The sequence below is a fragment of the Tursiops truncatus genome, chromosome 17 (assembly GCF_011762595.2).
Source record: "Tursiops truncatus isolate mTurTru1 chromosome 17, mTurTru1.mat.Y, whole genome shotgun sequence".
NCBI lineage: Eukaryota > Metazoa > Chordata > Mammalia > Artiodactyla > Delphinidae > Tursiops > Tursiops truncatus.
This window is the reverse complement of record NC_047050.1, coordinates 70,153,724-70,172,457: the sequence shown is the minus strand read 5'-3', so window position 1 is coordinate 70,172,457 and position 18,734 is coordinate 70,153,724. Positions and strand designations below refer to the sequence as shown.

Below are 18,734 nucleotides of genomic sequence, written 5' to 3'. Positions count from 1 at the left end.
TACGCTCACCCACCTGATGAAGTAGGAAGAACCAATAGGATTTAAAAAGAAAATACATTACTTGTTTAACCACTCTTTTGTACGTTCCCTACTTCATTCCAAAAAGATATTGGGGTATACTCAGGAAAGGGTGTCAAAGAAGTTTAGCAAGCTGCTGGTACCAAGCGAAGGAGGTTAAGAAGCCAGATTTCCTGAACCCCAAGATGCTGTGGCTTTCCCATGATGCCATGCTGCCTTGATGGAGGGCAGGGGTCCTGTGAAATTCACGCCATCTCCCCACTGCCTATCACTCCACCAGGCTCTCTGCATAGCCCAACTTTGCCAATTCCCAGAGTCCCCTATTAATTCCAGGAGAGGGAATGATGGGTGAGTTTTATGGGCTTTTTACACTTTTCAGAATATTCTAACTTTTCTCCAATGAATTTATATTACTTTTAATTAGAAAGAATTTTAATTACATTTAAAAGATCAGTTCCATACTAAAACATAACCTGACTCTTGTCAAGAGGAAAGCAGCCATAGTCACTGATCAGTGGATGAGTGGCAAGGCCAAGACCATGGAAGAACACTTGGCAGGGGAAATAAGAGGAAGACCCCCGAGGGCGGGAGAGGCCATCCTGACCGAGAGGAGTGGTCCCAAGAACAAGCCTTGCGTCATCGCATCACAGGTCTGCCTAAATGGCAATCTTCTTCACACCCTGGAAGAAAGCTAACGTGCCTTGTCCTACAGCCATCGGTGTCATCTGTTTAGTTAAAGGCAGAATGACAACCTTTGCAATCTTTAAAGCAAAAACAGCGGCACAAAAGTCTATGGTAGAAAATACAGGCGAACAAAACAAAGAAATTTAAAATTACTTACTGTCCTCTCAATCATGACTGCTAAATACTGTTATCCTCCTAGCATGTATCTTCCGTGTGTGTGTGTGTGTGTTATAAGTAGGAAACAGGTTAAATCATATTGATTTTGAACTTGTCTTTTTTTATCTCACAGTCCATTGTGAATATCAGTCTGTGCTGATACCTAGCCATTTAGGAGATTTTCTAAAGCCATCGTGCATCAGGTATTTAGGCTCTTAGGGAGAGAGTCATGGAGAGGTTAGGAGCAGCTGCAGGTCACACTTGGATGCAAAGCCCTGCTCTGCTTTGTACGTTTTGATTTGGACTCTTCCTTCGTCTGTAAGAAGGAGTGTAATGATGCTGAGAGCTTCCCTAGAGGACTGTTGTAGTGAAAAATAAGATGATTTTCCTGTAACAACAGGGTGCATTACACATGTGAGTATTCAGTAAACGATAGCTTTATTGTTTCTAGTTTTATGATGTTTTAGACAACACTGAAATGCACATCCTTGTAGCTAAATCTATTCACATAGCCATCATGATTTTCATATACAAAAGAATTACTAGGTCAAAAGGTATACATATGTTTTTTCTGCGAGATAATGAAAATGTATTGAATGAGCAGTTTACATAATATTTTAATCGTTTCCCAACAGATACCATGTGAAAACATTTATTAAATGGAAATATTTTTGTATTGTATATGTATGATAAACATTTAGATAGTATTTTAAACCATGTTTCTCGGTCCCTATAGCTAAGTTTTTAAAAATGGTTTTAGGGCTTCCCTGGTGGCGCAGTGGTTGAGCGTCCGCCTGCCGATGCAGGGGACATGGGTTCGTGCCCCGGTCCGGGAGGATCTCACATGCCACGGAGCGACTGGGCCCGTGAGCCATGGCCGCTGAGCCTGCGCGTCTGGAGCCTGTGCTCCGCAACGGGAGAGGCCAAAACAATGAGAGGCCCGCGTACCGCAAAAAAAAAAAAAAAAAAAAAAAAAATGGTTTTAATGAGCTATAACTCACATACCAGACAGTTCACTCACTTAATGCATACAATTCAATGGTTTTTAGTTATATTCACAGAGTCGTGCAACCATCACCATAATCTAATTTTAGAATATTTTCATCATCCCACAAAGAAATCCTGTACCCACTAGGAGTCAGTCCCCATCCCCCACCCTCACTCCCTGCCCCTGGAAACCACTAACGTACTTTCTCATTCTGAACATGTCATATAAATGGAATCACACAACACCGTGGCCTTCTGTGTCTGGCTGCTTTCACTTCATCCATGTTATAGCATGGAAGCGTCAGTACTTCATTCCTTTTGGTTGCTGAGTAATTCTCCACTGCCTAGATATACGATTATTTTGTGTACCTATTTATCAGCGGATGGACATTCGGTTGTTTCTACTTTTTGGTGATTATAAGCAATGCTGCTGTGAATATCCGTGTTTAATTTTGCGTCTGTGGTTATATGTCTTCATTTCTCTTGGTTGTATTCCTAGGAGTATGTATGTGTGTATGCTGGGTCATATAGTAACTCTATATTTAACCCTTTGAGAAGGTGCCGACATGTTTTCTGAAGCAGCTGCACCACTTTATATTCCCACAAGCAATGTACGAATGTTCCGATCTCTCCACACCGTCACCAACGCTTTGTCTTTTTTATTATTATTATGGAAATTTTAGTGGGTATGAAGTGGTATCTCATCATGGTTTTAATTTGCATTTCCCTAATGTCTATGATGTTGAGTATCTTTTCATGTGCTTATGGGCCATTTGTGTATCTTCTTTGGGGAAACATCTATTCAGATCCTTTGCCCATTTTTAAATTGGGATAATTTGTGTTTTTGTTACTGAGTTATTAGTGTTCGTTGTATATTCTGGATACAAGTCCCTTATCAGATATATGATTTGTAAGCATTTTCTCCCATTCTGTGGGTTGTCTTTTCACTTTCTTGATGGTATTTTTTGCAACACAAAAGTTTTTAGTTTTGGTGAGACCCAATGCATTTATTTTTTTCTTTGCTGTTTTTGCTTAACCCAAGGTTCAGGAGCCCTGCCTAGCATTCTAACTATACATATTTTTAAAACATTTTTTATAACATGCTGCCAAAATGCCTTACAAAAAGGCATTATTATTTGCAAACTTAACCCACCAACCAACCGTGTCTACACGTGGAAGAAAGAGGAGGAGATGCCAGCAGGTAGTGGGTGGCTGCTGCGTTGCACGCCCTTTACATCATCTTCTAAACCTCGGAACTGGGGAGAGAAGGCTGTGTCCCTTTTGTGAAAGAGGCACAAAGCCTCAGACAGGATAAATGACTTGCCCCAAATCACCCACTGCTTCCGAGTTGGATTCAGTCTGTTTGTCTCCAAAGCAGCTGCACCGTCCGGCCTCCCTATGCCAAAGGGAATAGGGACCAGGCAACTATCTGCTCTCAGCCTCCCTTCTCCTGACACCTTTGGCAAATGGTACTCTCCACGGGACCTGGCTACAGATCGTCCCCTGTACCTGGATGCGCTGTGTGGAGGCCTTGCCCAGGTATCCGCTGTGGGGAGCCCTCCCGGGTCGGGGAGCCTCCTGGGCACTTGCTCAGCCTTGGCTTGGCCCCTTTAGAACAGAGCTTGCTCTCCTGTCATGTTTCTCCTCCAGGCTCTTGGAGACTTGACAAAATGCCTTTCTCCATCTGTCACAAACATTACATCCAACGGCCTCAGTCACCTTCTGGCTGTAAGAAACCATTTAAACTCTTGGCACTTGAAAAGTACTGCTTTCCTAGGCAAAGGTATCACCCTTTAAAAGTGACACCCTGAGTGATGGCCAAGGCAATGGCTGCCCCCTTATTTCAAAGGGAATTGAAAAGGCAGGCTCCTGAGCATTTCTCCCTGTTCTCAACAAGCAATTCATACATACACGGTGGGCAGGTGTCGCTTTTTAAAAATAATATCAAAATTATAACTTGTAAAAGTGCCTAGATGTTTCTTCCTAGGCATGTGTTCCTGTGGCTTTGTTTCAGGGACCAGCTGGCCCAGAATAGTGCCTAGGGCAGCTGGGACTGTGTGGAAGAGAGGGCAAGTCTTGGCCTCGGAGGATGTGAGCCTAGGCTTTCCCACATTCTTATCCTTTGGCTTCGAACAAATCAGTCACCCCTTTAAGCCTCAGTCCCCTCAACGATACAGCACGTACCTCACAGCCTTATTGCAAGAGGTGTGGGAAGCACAGTGTGAGGAGCTCAGCACGGGGCCTGGGGCAGAGCAAACGCTTCACTGGCTTCCGTTCCTTCTCTTCCTCTTAGTTCTGTGGGTCCCCCCAGTAGGAATGGTAGCCCTTTGCTGACTAATTCTACACTGTCGTGCTCTTAAAAATTTTGAAAAGCAAAACCAGTGTAGAGAAGTGGTAAGAACACGGGCTTAGAAATCAGAGAGACTTGCGTTTGAGCCTCTGCTCTGTCCCTTAGTGGCCTTGTCGTGTTCATAGTGATGCATCAGTGAACTTCACCAAATCAGTGAACTTCACCAAATCCATTTTGTAAAGTCGGGATTTTACTCATCCCTCTTAGTTTTGTTGTGTGGGTTGGTGACATCAGGTTACATGAATAAATGGTACTGACGGCAGCTCTGGGGGTAGCCAGCCCTTGCCCAGGGCTGCACTTGCACATCTAATTTCAAGGTGGAAAGATGGAGGGGCGAGAGGCACAGCCTGGATTCCCAGCCCAGAGGAAGCTGGCCTAGAACCGAAGCCTGGCCACTCTGCCCCACGGGAGAGACTGAGCTGCCTGTTTTCCCTGTAAGTTTGACTCCACACTCAGCTGTGGTGCGTGAACTTCCCCACCAAACGTGAGCAGCTAGAAGACAGCAGAGCCCAGCCCAGACATCCAGGAGTGCAAAAGCCACGTCTGATTACTAGTTTCCTCCCCGTCACCCCCGACTGCCTCCCTCTCTCCATCTCCCCCTCCTTTGCTTTCTTCCTTCTCCCTTCCCCCCTGGAGTAAATGGCCCCGATCAGCTCCTGACCCATAGAAAGGGCTCCCTGTGCCTGCCCTGGAGAAGCACAGTGTGTGTGGAAGTTCTGAGACTCTGGCAGGTGTGGATGGTCTTGTGTGTGCAGGAGGGGAACTGGCTGGGGGATAGGGTGTCCCCTCAGGGGACAGTAGCAGCAGGAGGGGTGACCTGGGCTGCATGGACATGACTGGTGGTGACTCTGGGTGGAGCGAGCAGAGCAGAGAGGTGGGGTGTGGCCGGTGTGGGTGTGACATCCCTGGAGAGGTCAGCTGAGGAGGGGCACCTCGGCAAGAGCCTGTGCTGGGAGGAAGGGCACTGGCCCAAGAGGGCCTTCCTGGGTTCCACGAGCAAAAGCGTGGGGAGGGGGCTGCCCCAGGGAGCTCAGTTATAGGGTGCTGGGCTCAGGTTCCAGGATGGGAGTCCCTGTGCTGGCCACAGAGGGTGGGGAGGAGGCCTGGAAGGAAGGGTCGCACCGGAAGTGGACTGTCCAGGATTCCTGTAACGTCCGGGCCACAGAGGCCACTGTGGACTTGCTCTTTGAGGTTGCAGAGGGCGAACTGTCTGCACAACCAGCTGAAGTGAAACCCGCGACCCGGGCCTGTCCTGGCGGCTGTGCCTTCGGGCCTGAGCCTCACACCCCAACCCTCCCGCACTTGGCCTTGTGTGTTCAGTTGGGCCTGGCATTTTCCACTGCCCACTTCCTTATCTTGTATTAGCTCTAGCTGGGTGTGAAGTCTGAGCCCAGCGCCCGCCCTGTAAACGAGGGTAGCCCCGGGGCCCATCATTCCGGCAGACCCGCTCCCCAAACTTTCCCGTGTGGATAATCCCAGGGGACTCTGGCTAAGGTACTGATGCATTGCTAGGAACTAAATAGGTACCCTCCTGAATCCTTGCCCCAGCTGAGCTCCCAGAGTCCATGTCACATCATTTGCAACTCCATCCCCTTCAAATTTGTCAGGGAAAAGAAGTATAAATTATTATACAGAGTAGAAAAAAGAATGGGCTTTGGGATTAGAGAAATCTTCCTGAGTCCTGAGCTGACAACTCGGTAAGTGGCTTTACTCCCTGGGTCTCAGTTTCCCCACCTGTAAAATGGGTATATAATAGTGTCTCAAGGTACGGCATCGAGAGCATGGGCCGTATGTCAATTATTAGCCCAGGTTCAAGTCCAGCATCCCCTGCCTACCAGCTGTGTGTCCTCAGGAAAGCTATTTACACCCCCCGTGTCTCAGTTTCCTCAAATGTAAGATGGGGGTAAGAAGGATATTTACCTCACTTGCTTGTTGAGATGAGCTGGTGACATAAAAGGTAATGTGCTTACATGTGTTAGGTTTCTAATAAACAGTAGCTGTCATTAAACTCAGAATTGATATTTCAAAGAGTTCTTGCAAAACTTAAATGAAATAACAGGTTTGAAAAATACTTTATAACCTGTAGAGCACTGTCAGAGATCAGTTATTATTATTTATAACATTATTGCTACTCAAACTAAAATTTAAAAAAATAGTGAAATTTTCTCCAGTCTAAAGAAGGCTTTGGGGTTGAAATTCTGTTTTGGCCGAGGATATTTTAAGCGGCTGAGCTTGTCTGTCCTTTCCTATCCCTCCTTGGCGGCCTGATGATGCTGGGTATAATTAGCTGTGGCTCAGTAAAGGCTGGCTGACAATTTCACACCCATCCAGTGGCTTATAAATGGATGACACCGTTCTAAATTACATCAAGGCCAGCTTTGAGCTTGTTCTTTAGAGGAGAACCACAGAATCTCGTCACGCGTGAAAAGCCTATCTCACAGAAGTGTTAAGGCATCATAGAATGAGCAAGTTAGAAGTTAGAAAGGGGACTTTAATAAAAGCCACAACCATCCTGTGATAGATCGCAACCTCCTTTCGTGCCATTAAAGCACATTTTGAGGTGTTTGGGTGAGTTTAATTGCTATTATTGTTTATGAGATGAAAATACAGGGGCAAAGCAGTTAAGAGGTCTGACTCTGGTCATGCTGGGAAGCTAATCACAGAGGCCTGATCTCTAAATGTCTGTGCAGCTGTTTCTACCAGCCCAGGGACACAGCCTGCTCTGCTGCTAGAAGCTAGTCCTTTATCAGGATAATTCCAGGGGCATTTTTGAGCCCCTCTTATATGCCAGATGCTGCAGGGAATCTGAAGATGATTAAAACCCTCAGAAAGTTTGTCATCTACAGGGACGGGAGTTTTTTTGTTTTTTTACTCCCTCTCTCCCACCCTGCAATTCTCCCTCCCTCCCCTTCCTGCTTCCTAGTAAATTCTTGACGGCCACTTTGGCCATGCAAGGTACTAGTGCTAGGTATCAAGCACTGGCAAAACAGGTAGGTTCCTTGCCTTCATGGAACTTAACGGTTCTGGAAGTCAGACCAACATGGAGATGGGAAAGGGAGATGTTAGGGATACCCTTGAAGAAATTCCCTTCATGGGGCCTGATACCACCGGATGCCACTATGCACCCCCTCTTCTTTCTCTTGGGGAGACTGCCTCTTGTCTTTGTTCTAAGTGGAATTCACAAGGATCTCTGTGCCCTTCCCCTAAGACTGACTATATATTTGCCTCAAGGGAAGATAACCCACAATGTTTCCCAATTCCTTGTTAAGAACGCTCTTCGTTTAGAAATGATGCCTTGTCTCCTCCTTTATGCTTCTACTAGAGTCTTGGTCTCCTAAATAGGGTGCACGAGACAATCCATTGGAGCACAGGAAGAAAATTCTAAAATAGTTACTTATAAATATCACTTAAGTAGCCTTAACCTTTTAAAACATTTTTTTAGGGACTTCCCTGGCGGTCCAGTGGTTAGGGCTCCGCACTTCCACTGCAGGGGACATGGGTTGGATCCCTGGTTGGGGAACTAAGATCCTGCAGACAGATGGTACCACATCTTCCATCCCTCCTCCCCACCAATGTCACGGGGCAGGAGCCAGCCTGGGGAATAGGCCACTGGGACAGCTGAAGAACATCACCTTAGGACAGAGGACATGAGCTGGGGGCACAGGGCTTGAGCCCACCTTTTGCAGGGGGTAAAGGGAACATGAGCCCTTCTGCCAGGCTCTGAGTCCCTAAGAGGAAAGGATCAAGCCCTGGCTGGCCTGGACTGGAGACTCATCCCTGATTCTGGCAGATCCTAAAATGAGGGGAACAATAGAAGTAAATTCAGACGCAAAGCCAGCAGAGCCTGCCAGGCAGTAGGAGAAAGGGGAAGGTCACTGAGACGGCAGGTTGGAGCCGTGAGGACCGGGGAGGAATCCACACAGACGCCAAGCACGATGCGGGGAGGGTGGGTGGAAGGCTGGGGCGGGTCTGGGCTGAGACTCAACTGATCTGAGGAGGGTCACCTCATCAGCCTGTCCCAGGAGCATCTGAGAGGGAAGAGGAGATCACAGGGGGCAGCATGGCCGGCGAGTGGCAGATGCCCCTCCTCACTGGAGACACTTCCACCTCCAGACCAGATGCAACTCGTCATCCCGTAACGAGAAAAAACGAGAAGGCACAAACGGAACGTCCTGGCCCGCACCAGCAAGTGTGTAGCCTCAGTGGACTCTGCTCGTGTTCACGGGTGAGCTGAACACCACCCGTCCATTGAGCCTCGGGCCCACTGCAACATTCGGAACCATTTCCTTTGGCTTCCCACAGTGCTGCCCTGTCATTGTGGTCCGTCCCTGACCTCCTGGGTGACAGGGCATGTGTCCCAGTCATCCTTGTGCCCCCAGAGCTTAGCCTCATGACTGGCGTGAGGCTAATATTTACGTAATACAATATTCGTTTAAATAAATAAACACCTGTTAGGTCTGGAAAACAAAAGAGTTTGCATCTTAGTGCGTCTAGAGGAAGTTAATAAGGAAAGCAAAGTTGCAACGTTGCGAAGGCTGAAACCGGCTCCCTGCTCAGAGAGCCTCCCCGGCTCTGGGAATGCATTGTCCCTGAGGGGGACACAATGGGGTCGGGTTGAGCAAGAATAGAAGAGAACAGCTCTGGTGAATCAGCAGCATTTATGCAACTCCTCACAGCAGAAAACCCCAGTGCAAACGGAGCCTCTGCTTCTCTTTTTCCCAAGAACACTGTCAGCTCCAAGAGGTCTCCCAGATAAGCGCAAAGATTCTGATGATGTACGTTCAGGTCCCACTCTAGCTGGAGAATTCAGCTCATCCAGATGGACCACTTACCCTGCTTTGGAGATGGTTCCAGAAACATGAACAACTCCCACTTCTAGAGAAACAATAGGGTCTGACGTCTCCCAGGTGATTTTCAAGGTTAGCTCACTGTGCTCCCCAAAGGTGAAGAGCCAGTGTTCACAGTGTACATGCTTTCGTTCTGAAAGCAGGTCCACCACCTTCATGTATCTGTACACTTGATGGACGGGTGTGGGTCATGTGTGGGGGCAGGCGGCGTGCTGGGCTCACGGTCATGTGTTAGACCTGTCCCTGCCCTCCCCAGCTTATACTCCACTTTGAAAGGAAAGGGGGGGGGGCGTGCATATTCTGTGCCCCACCTCGTGCCTTGCCCTATGCTAGGTAATTTACACACATCCTCCTATGGACTCTCACAATCTAGGAAAGAAGGAGGATTATAGTAACACCATTTTGGCTCACAGAGAGATTCAGAAACCTTGGCAAGGTCACGCAGCTCCGAAATACCTTGAACCACTCTCTTCTCTTGACTCCAATATGCATGTGCCCTATTTCTGCAGGGGCAGGTAAAACTCCAAGGGGTGTTGCGAGGAGGGAGCAATCCCTTTTGGTTGGGGGAGGTCTGGGAACTCGTAAGGACAAGGTGAGCTCTGGGCTGGGCCTGGCAGGAGGGAGGACCTCTCACCCAGGGAAAGGAAGGGCAGGGCAGCAGCAAAGTGCATGGTGAAGGGGTAGGAGCCCTGGCTGCAGCGCAGAGGGGCGCAGGAGGTCACTGCAAGGAATGGGGCGTGGAGGCCTTGAGTGGGGACTCATGGGAGGACAAACTATGATGAACGTTGAAAACGGATGGAGTTGGTCCTGTAGGATGCAGAAGTCTTCAGTAGGTACTTGAGGAGGATGGAGACAGGCGCTAAGTCTCATTCAGGCATACAGGGCTGGGACGGAACGACAGAAGTGCTGGGACATGAGAGGACCAGGTGGGAGGCAGCAAAAACAGTGACAGCAAGCTCACCTCCCGGGGCTAGACCTCATCAGATGGGGGACCCAGAGCAAGTAAGTTAAACCTGAGGAGCCTCGGTTTCTTCGGGTGAAGTCTAGACATAGAGAGTCACTGGAAAGAAGAAAGGGGGGCCACAGCAAGAGCCGAGTTCCTTTCCTGGCACTGCCCCCCCCAATATGAGATCCCTTTCCCTGCTTTCTGCTCCTTGAACGCTGCGAGAACTTGTAACCCCAAACCTTTGCACATGCCCTTGGCTTTGCCTGACGACTCCTCCCCTTGATCTTCATGCTGGTGGCACTCTGGGATCTTTTCAGAATTCTCTTCCAAGATGAGCCTTTTCCTTGCTGTCCCCACTCTCTCAGCCACCTTCTATGCCATTACCTGTTCATTTCTCTAACTCAGCACCAAAGGCAGCACCTAGCACATAGCAGGTGTTCAACAAATGGTTGTTGAATAAATGACTGAATGAGTGAATAAGTACTTATCCAGCCATACGAGGTGCATGAACTTGGCTCTCAGACAACCCAGTAGCTTGCATGGGATCTTGAAGCTCGTATGGTTTAACCCCTTTGAAAAGGAGAAGCCCATCGACAGTTTTACGGCACCAAGTACAACTCTCATGTTCGGTACCTGCTTATTGAACTTCCCTACTGAGTGGACGAGCTGACACTTGACTCTCCCCATTGACAGGGGGTTTACTAGTACTGAGGTCACCTTTTTCACCCTCTATCCTTTCCAACATTTATGTAGAAAGAAGGAAAAGTGCTTTCGAGTAGAACTGGTAAGCTGCTAACACTGGACCAAGCTGTAAACTGTGGGGCTTAAGCATTGCATCCCCTGCCGTGTGACGCTGAGTCACCTTTACCTCCTGGAGCCTGGAGCCCCTCTGAGACCTGACGCTGGGGAAGTGGGCTTGGTCCTGCTTGGGTTAGGAGACCTGAGGACCCCCAGGTGGGGAGGTTACACCCGACTCCCGACAATATTAAGTGTGTAAATCTGGCTGTTTACAAAGTGGAACATGTCATTTCAATAAGGTGACGACTGCACATAAGTACGAGGAAATTAATCGAGCAAATCTCAACTCACGGGGGCATCTTGCTAACCTGCCTGTGGCCACTAGCCTGGGTCCTAACAGCGAATTAACTCGCAAAGCCCTCCAGAAATCGGATGCTTTTACACCTATGGACCTGGGTGTCTCCATGTGCTCTAAAGTGTGGCCGCCGGACACGACATGGTCACCCAGCCAGGGCCGACCCCAGACTTATCCTCAAGGACCTTGGCGGGGGCAGCCCCTGCTAAGGGTGGGCTCCGACCTCCGGACCCCCTGCTCGGCCTGCAGCCCAGCATTCTTGGCAGCGCGGTTGACAGCTTCAAGAACATCTTCTCACACACGTTCTGTTTCGGCGCGGTCACCACGGGGGTGCCAGGGAGGTAGTGAAACACCAGGGCCAGGGCAAGTCAGCAACAGTCCCAGGCTACCTAGTCACCCCCTGGACATGGGCACAGTGGTTCCCGCCACCCGGGCTCCCGCGGCTCCAAATTCTGGGCTTCTCCTTCGCAGCAGCTTCTCCTGGGTGTGGACTGCTGCCTTCAATGGAGACCGCTCTCTGGTCCCTGCCTGCCTGCTGTCGGCCTCCGCCACCAGACTCGAAGCTTCCTTAAGGCCCGCTGTGCCTTTCCCCTACCCTCCAGAGTCTGCATGGGCCTCTAACCCCCTAGCTTGTGTCAAGGCCGGCTCCTTTTCCACCCCCGCGGGTCTCAGCCAATGGCACAGAGGGCCCACCCCCCACCCCGGTCCCCTCTATCACGCTGGCCATGTCATTTCCTTGTAGAGTCACCGGAATTGACAGTCACTATAGTCCAGTCCTTATCCCCTGGCTCCTTGGAGGAGGTAATCAGCTCAGTGAGGGCGGGGCTTTCATGCACGGCTGAACTCCAGTGCCTGGAAAACTTCATTGAATAAATGATTGAATGAGGGAATGGATTCAGAGTCTAACTCACAATAGATTCTCAGTAAATATTTTTTGAAAAGTTGCCGAAAGCGCATGACTTTTGACTATCAATCTAAACCTTTTTTCCTCCTCTGTGTGAATTCTGGGGGAAAAAAACTCCACTTCTGCCTCTCCCTGCGCACCCGCTCTTCCCCATCGAGGCGAATCATCCATTCAGTCTTTGCACCATCTCCTCTGCACCTTCCCAGGGTGCCCTGTGCAGAGCAGGGGCTTTTACGAGTTGTCTAAGGAATCCTCTCTCTAGTGCAGAGTTCTTGCTAAATCTAGAAGCAGCCCTGGTGTTTTTAATTCATCTTCGAGAACAACACCGAGAGAGGTTTCTAAATGACTGTTCCCGCTGGCCGTATTGGCCCTGCTGGGTTGGGGCCGTGACACTGGCCTTGGCTCTGCTTGGGGACCAGCTGTGTGATTCTGGGCAAGTCCCTGGATGCTCTGTCTTCTCTGTGAAGCACGGGTTGGGCCAGGGCTCTCAGAGGGAACTCATCTGGTGTTCCCAGCTCACGCAGGTGACTCTGGGCGGGCCGCCTGGAGTCGGCATCCCGGCAGCTTCCATCTCTGCCACCAACAAGCCCTTGCGCCCCATGTGCCTGGGCTTTCCTGCTTGAGACTCACATGCTATGAACAGGGAGCTGTACACTATCATTTAAAAATTATTAGACCCATCAAAAAAGTTGAAATAGTACAGTGCACCTATGCCTTTCACCTAGATTGACAAAGTATGACATTTTGCCACATTTGCTTTCTCATTTCTCAAATACATTTCTCATTCTCTTTCTCTTTGTATGCGTGTGTGTTTTCTTTTTTTTTTTTTTGCGGTACGCGGGCCTCTCACTGCTGTGGCCTCTCCCGTTGCAGAGCACAGGCTCCGGACGCGCAGGCTCAGCAGCCATGGCTCACGGGCCCAGCCGCTCCGCGGCATGTGGGATCTTCCCAGACTGGGGCACAAACCCATGTCCCCTGCTTCGGCAGGCGGACTCTCAACCACTGCACCACAAGGGAAGCCCCCCTTTTTTTTTTTAATGAACCATTTGAAAGTTAAAGACACCATGCCTCTTGACCTCTAAATACTCAGAAGTTAACACTTTCTTCACATAACTATAATGTCATTCTCACGCCCAGGACAATTACCATCGACGCAAGTGACCTAACATGCCGTATATATTTGAATATCCCCCACCTCCATCCCAATGTTTTTCTAGTCCTTCTCCCTTGATCCAGGATCCAGCATCACACATTCAGTTACCCCGTTTTCTTAGTCAACTTGAAGCAGAAACCTGGAGAAGCTGATTATTTTTCATAACCCTTCTAGTTTCTTCTGGTTGTAGCACAGCCGAGGGGTGGTGCGCCTCCCTGGGAAGGCTGGTGGGTTGCTCCTTTCTGTAAAGGGTCTTTGATGCCCACTATTTCAAGCCTCTGCCAATTAAAAACTCATCTACAGCGGAGCCAGGGCCAGAAGCTCTGCTCCAGGGTCCACTGGGCAGTGACATCAATAAACTGAGAAAAGAGAAGCTGCAGCTCTGAACTACAGCCTCCCTGGACCCAGGGAGCTTTGGGGACTGTGAGAGCAGCCTCTTGGCCTCCTCTGCCTTTTAATTAGAGACAAAAAGTTCCAGTGTCTGAAAGCCAAGCGTGGCCCAGACATTTAGAACCAAGCTGCCCATATTCCCAAGTGCTTTGTCAAAAAAAAATGAACAATGCTGCTATCTGCCCTGTCCTTACAGAGAGAAGTCTGCTCGGTGCCGTTGCTGAAAACAGGAACCTGCCTTCTGCAAGCCTCTCTTGTTTCTAGCAGAGGAAGTTGTAACTGGTTTAGCAACTGCGCTTCTTGACAGCATGGGTTCCTCAGCACCGCACAAGGCTCACCCTGCCGCAGAAGCAGCAGCTGATGGAGAGGCGGTGATGGTGCTCCTGGCGGCCCTGCTTCAGCTACTCCCAGGGGAGACCATGCCCAGCTGCTGAAGGTATCTGGGGGGACATGGGGGGGCTGGGGTGGGGGAGGCTTCAGGACCCCAGAGACACACAGCTGGTAGCAGGTGGACTTTCTGGAGACAGATGTGCTCTGGGAGGACAGGCAGAGCCTGGTCCCAAGCGAGGCTCAGCACCTAACACGGCGGCTGGCACGTCGTGGCTGCTCAGTGATGGGGAACCGCACGGCAGGAAGGGCTGGGAGAGCTGGGACGGGCACGCTCCTGCCAGAGAAGGTTTTTTCCAGCCGCAGAACATCCTAGCACATAGCAGGCTTCTTACCGAGGGCTCTCCTGCTCGCTATTAGACTTTTTAGCAGCGTGACCTTGGGCGAGACATTTAAACCTCTCCAGGCCTTCATTCTCTCCTCTGTGAGGCAGGAATAATGGTACCCAACTCACACAGGTATCGAGCAGATGAAATGAGCTGACATATGCAAAGTGCCCAAGCCAGTTTCAGACACATAGTAGGTGCTCAATAAATGCTATCAGTGTGGAGTCATGATGTCTAAAGGTACGTGGAGCCCAGGCAGGTGGACATCACAATAGTGCTTCTAGGAGTTTGGGAGTGTGGATCTTCTGTGGGAAGATGCCAACGAGGGCGGATGATAATAAGCAACAAGGATCCAAGCAGGTGGGCTGTGTACAGGGCAGGAGCAGTATTAAAGGAAGGGCAAACACACCAGGCACATAAAACCTGAAAACAAGATGTGAGGAGTAGAAGAGATCTGGGAGAACCAGAATCCCCTCAGGAGTGCGGCACACTCCACATCTTTTTAGGTTCTTAGATGTCCAGAGAGCCTGGTGTCAGGGAAATGACCTGGGTTTTGGCCTCAGACTGTCCTGAATCGGGGTTATGCACGCAGAGTGAAGGGAAAGAGTCTGCCAAGCTGAGTGGCAGGGGAGGGGTGTTGCATGAAAGGTTCTTCTCCTGCACTCCTCGGCACAATCCTGTAAGATTACGATGATTATTTGCTTTTGACAAATGAGAAAATGAGGCTCAGAGAGGTTATGAATCTTGGTGATTCATCCAAGTCACACAGCTGGTGAGAGCCTCTGAGGGCTCCAACGGCTGAGGTGGGGAAGCGGGAGCCTTACCTCAGCGAGAGCAGATGTGGGAAGGACGAAAGTGTGTCTTTAAAGCAGTGCTTCTGTCTTAGGAGAAATAACACCCCATAGTTGCAAATTGTCTTTCTGTAGTTTGCTATAAGGTGCCGCAAACTGGGGCTGTGGTCCTTTTAAAACTGGGGAGGTAAGGCCAAATCAAAGTTCTGGCAAAATCTGGTGCAATCTATAGTCTCCAGTTGGAAAAATGTTATTCAAGAGTGCTTAACATGCTCTGACAAATATAACAGTAATAATATTAAAAAACGATTGCAGGGCAGAACTAGAGACACAGATGTAGAGAATAAATGTATGGACACCAAGGGGGCAAAGCGGGGCGGGGATGGTGGTGGGATGAACTGGGAGGTTGGGATTGACACGGATACACTGATGTGTATAAAATAGATAACTAAGGAGAACCTGCTGTATAAAAAATAAATTAAATAAACTTCAAGAAAAGTAGTAATTAAAAAAAAACAAACGATGGAACAGACAGACTGAAAGCTATTTAGACTCCTGCATCTTAAACGGATCTAGAATCAGGGAAGTAAGACCAGGGAAACCCATTGTTTTAATCAGCTACACCTGGGCCAACGTTCTGGGTCAGCCGCCAGTGAACTAACTGAGTGACTCTGGGCAAGTTACTTTGCTTCTCTGAGGGTTAGTTTTTTCCTCGTAAAAAGAAGACCAGCTTCCGTGTGTGTTAGTAAGAAGTTTAAATTATATACAGTATGTAGGAGACGCTAAATACTAAATAGCAGCTATTAATATTATTCCTAACCCAGACAATTAAAGTACCCCCAGTTACTTGTATACCCCTAGGCAGTAAACAGTAGCAGACTGTGTTAAATATGATGGGTCAAACTGCACAGCCGATGACCTGGACATTCCTTCATGATTTTTCTGAACGCTTATTTCTAAGTGTTCCTCCATCTCATATAAGTGAAACAGACATGGGATGGGTAGGTTTGTATTGCACTGAAATCATTTTCCTATTACAGAAAAAATTTCCCCACGCTGAGCTTCGAGTGCGGGCGATGTATTTCCAAGGGGAGTGGATCTTTCTTAAAGACTTAGAAATGATTCATTTCAATAAACCCCAATCAGCTTCCTGCATTAATAGATGCTGCTGGGTTTTAATTTTTCATTTGACATTCAGCAAGAATTTATTTCCCCCAGCTCTGAAAGAAGCTGGAGCTTAAAATTCTCATTAAAATTTTCCAGCATGTGAGGCTAGAGCATTTGGTTCTTGTCAGCCAACGTGAGGGCCCTGTAAGCACATGTATCCATCCATCTGCCCACCCGTGCATCCATCTCTCCTTCCCTTAATGAATATGCGTTGAGGCTGTACTGTGTGACTGACTTCCTCCCTCTCCTTCCTCCCCAAGAGTTCCAAAGGAAATAAGTACACTGGGTCCGAACCACTTCCTCCTATCTGAGAACCACGAAGGGAGGGGTCTCATTTCATTACGGTAACTTGAGCTACAGACAGAAACTGTGTGGCCTCAAAGTGGCTCACTATTTTTGTCAAACAGCTTTGCAAAGTCACACTTCCCTCCTTGGCACCATCCAGGCAGCTGGGACCATGGCCGGGGGGCTCAGGGTTGGGGAGGGGGGAGGGAAGGTGGGGAGACTCAAGGAGCTTCAGAAGAAAGTGGGAGTCGTCCTCCCAACTGTGCTCAGGGGCAGAGGGCCACCTTGAGAGGGTCAGGCTGCCCCTGAAAGCACAGCCCCGCCTGCCTGCACTGTGCTGGGTACTTGTGGATGGTAATTTTATCCACTCGACTGAATTCAGTGAGCGCTTACTATGTGCCAGGCACCTGCTAGGTAATGATTTTTCATTGAGCAATATAATAGACATGGGATCGTGTTCTCAGGGAGTTTATAACCTGGGGTTGTTAAAGAAACAAATACATAATGACGAACAGTGGCGTGAGCCACGAAGGGGACCGAGCCCAGGACAGAGAGCAGAGGGGAACCAGTTGTCACTGAAGTCTTTAAGTTTAGTTCTCACGCGAACCCTGGCAGGCGGCCGCGCTCCTTCTCAAAGTACAGATGTGCTATCTCCCCTACTCTTCCAGACTCCAGACCTTCCAAGTCACATGGACAGTCAGCTAAAAAATACATCCTCTGAACAGAACTTCTAAGCACCCAGGGTTCAGGACCCACTTCCCAACATACCACTTTATCAATATGCCTATTGGTCCATCTACTGAACACCTGTGATGTACCTGACCCTCTAGCACACAAGTGCCGTGATCTTGTCATAAAAAGGGGTCGATTCAGCTTTATGGAACCGTCTGTCCATTTCCTTATGCCTCAGAGCAGAGTATTTAAGAGTCAGGCTCTGGAGCCAGACGCCTGGGTTCAAACCCTGCCTTCTCTTTTACCAGCTTGGTGATAAACTCGGACAAGTGATGTACACTCTCTGGCCTGGGTTTCCTCAATCATACAAGAGGCATAATGACGGTGGCGTGTCTCTCGCAGGCACAGTGTCTCCTCAGTTTCCATCTATTCCTTTTATTTCCTTATGGAACATCTACCGTGTTCCAGCTCTGAGTGAAAACAGACTTCTGTCTTCACGGCACTTACAGTCATTCATCAAACAATCACAGAAGTGAGTGTCAGAATCATAATCTACTTCAGGTGACGCCGAAGAGATAAGGATGGAATGGTGAGCTGAAAAGGAGTAGCTCGGGGGTCCTCACCCCGGGCACCTGTGTGTTTTGACAAGTGATTCACGCGGGGCTCAGCACATGCAAATGCCGTTAGGAGGCAAGATATGAATTTTCATCTCGCTCCATAAGCTTATGAGCCTTGCTGGTGGTTCGTGTGTATGACCCAAAAGCAAAACTAAGTCTTGCTGGGAAAAGCGATGTAATAGAGGAATCACTAACTTCATGATCCCTGGGCCCACGTGTCCAGATGCCCTCCTCTTTCTAAGGAGTCCTGCATTTCCCAAGCATCCAGATTTGAAATGAAAGGAAAAGCCTATTTCATATTCACTGTTGTCCCATTCTGTCCAATTGTGTATCTGTGTGATCTAACATCAAAATAATTGTCTTTACGACTGTTTTCTCATTGCCAAGGATTATTCTCATTGCCCAGGATTCTCATTGTTAGCTTATAGGTTATGAGGGTATCCAGGACCCGGCCTGGGGCCTGAACCTCATTTGGACCATTTTTTGTCAGATGTGTTCAGTGTCCAGCAGGCTCACAGACTGGAGGTACCATATCCCACCAGCCCTGGGTATTGGCTGTGGCGGGGGGACTCTGAGTATGAAAAGCTGATCTAGAAAAAAAAGAAATGGGGAAATGTGAAATTTTGCTTCAATGACGTGTTAAAAGCCATGAAGGGAAGGAGAGATGGATGCACGGGCGGGCAGATGGATGGATACATGTGCTCACATGGATCCCGTAGGTTTGGGGAGAAGGCACTTGCTTGTAGCACAGTTATTGTCAGCAGAGAGTTGAGCCACAGAGAGCCCCCCGCCCCTGCCCCGCAATGTGCTCGTTTTGTAACACCTACTCTCTAATCCTTACTCGTGAAAAATCCAGCAAGGCAGATATGGTTATGCTCGTTTTTTAAAATAAAAACAAACAAAAAACAGTGGAAAGAAGTTTAGTGACTTCCTAAGAGGTGAAACTGAGATTTGCCCCAGC

General features: G+C 48.8%; 2 protein-coding genes across 2 annotated transcripts in view; one reads left to right on the top strand and one right to left on the bottom strand.

Moving 5' to 3' along the window:
- The window catches only part of TG (thyroglobulin), a 242,494-nt gene that overhangs the window by 43,152 nt on the left and 180,608 nt on the right, over nt 1-18,734 (bottom strand). The window lies entirely within an intron of this gene.
- SLA (Src like adaptor) overlaps nt 13,829-18,734 on the top strand; it is a 33,899-nt gene continuing 28,993 nt past the window's right edge. The window contains exon 1 of the mRNA XM_033842702.2: nt 13,829-13,964. The gene's annotated coding sequence lies outside the window, so the exon portion shown is untranslated. The remainder of the gene's footprint in view (nt 13,965-18,734) is intronic.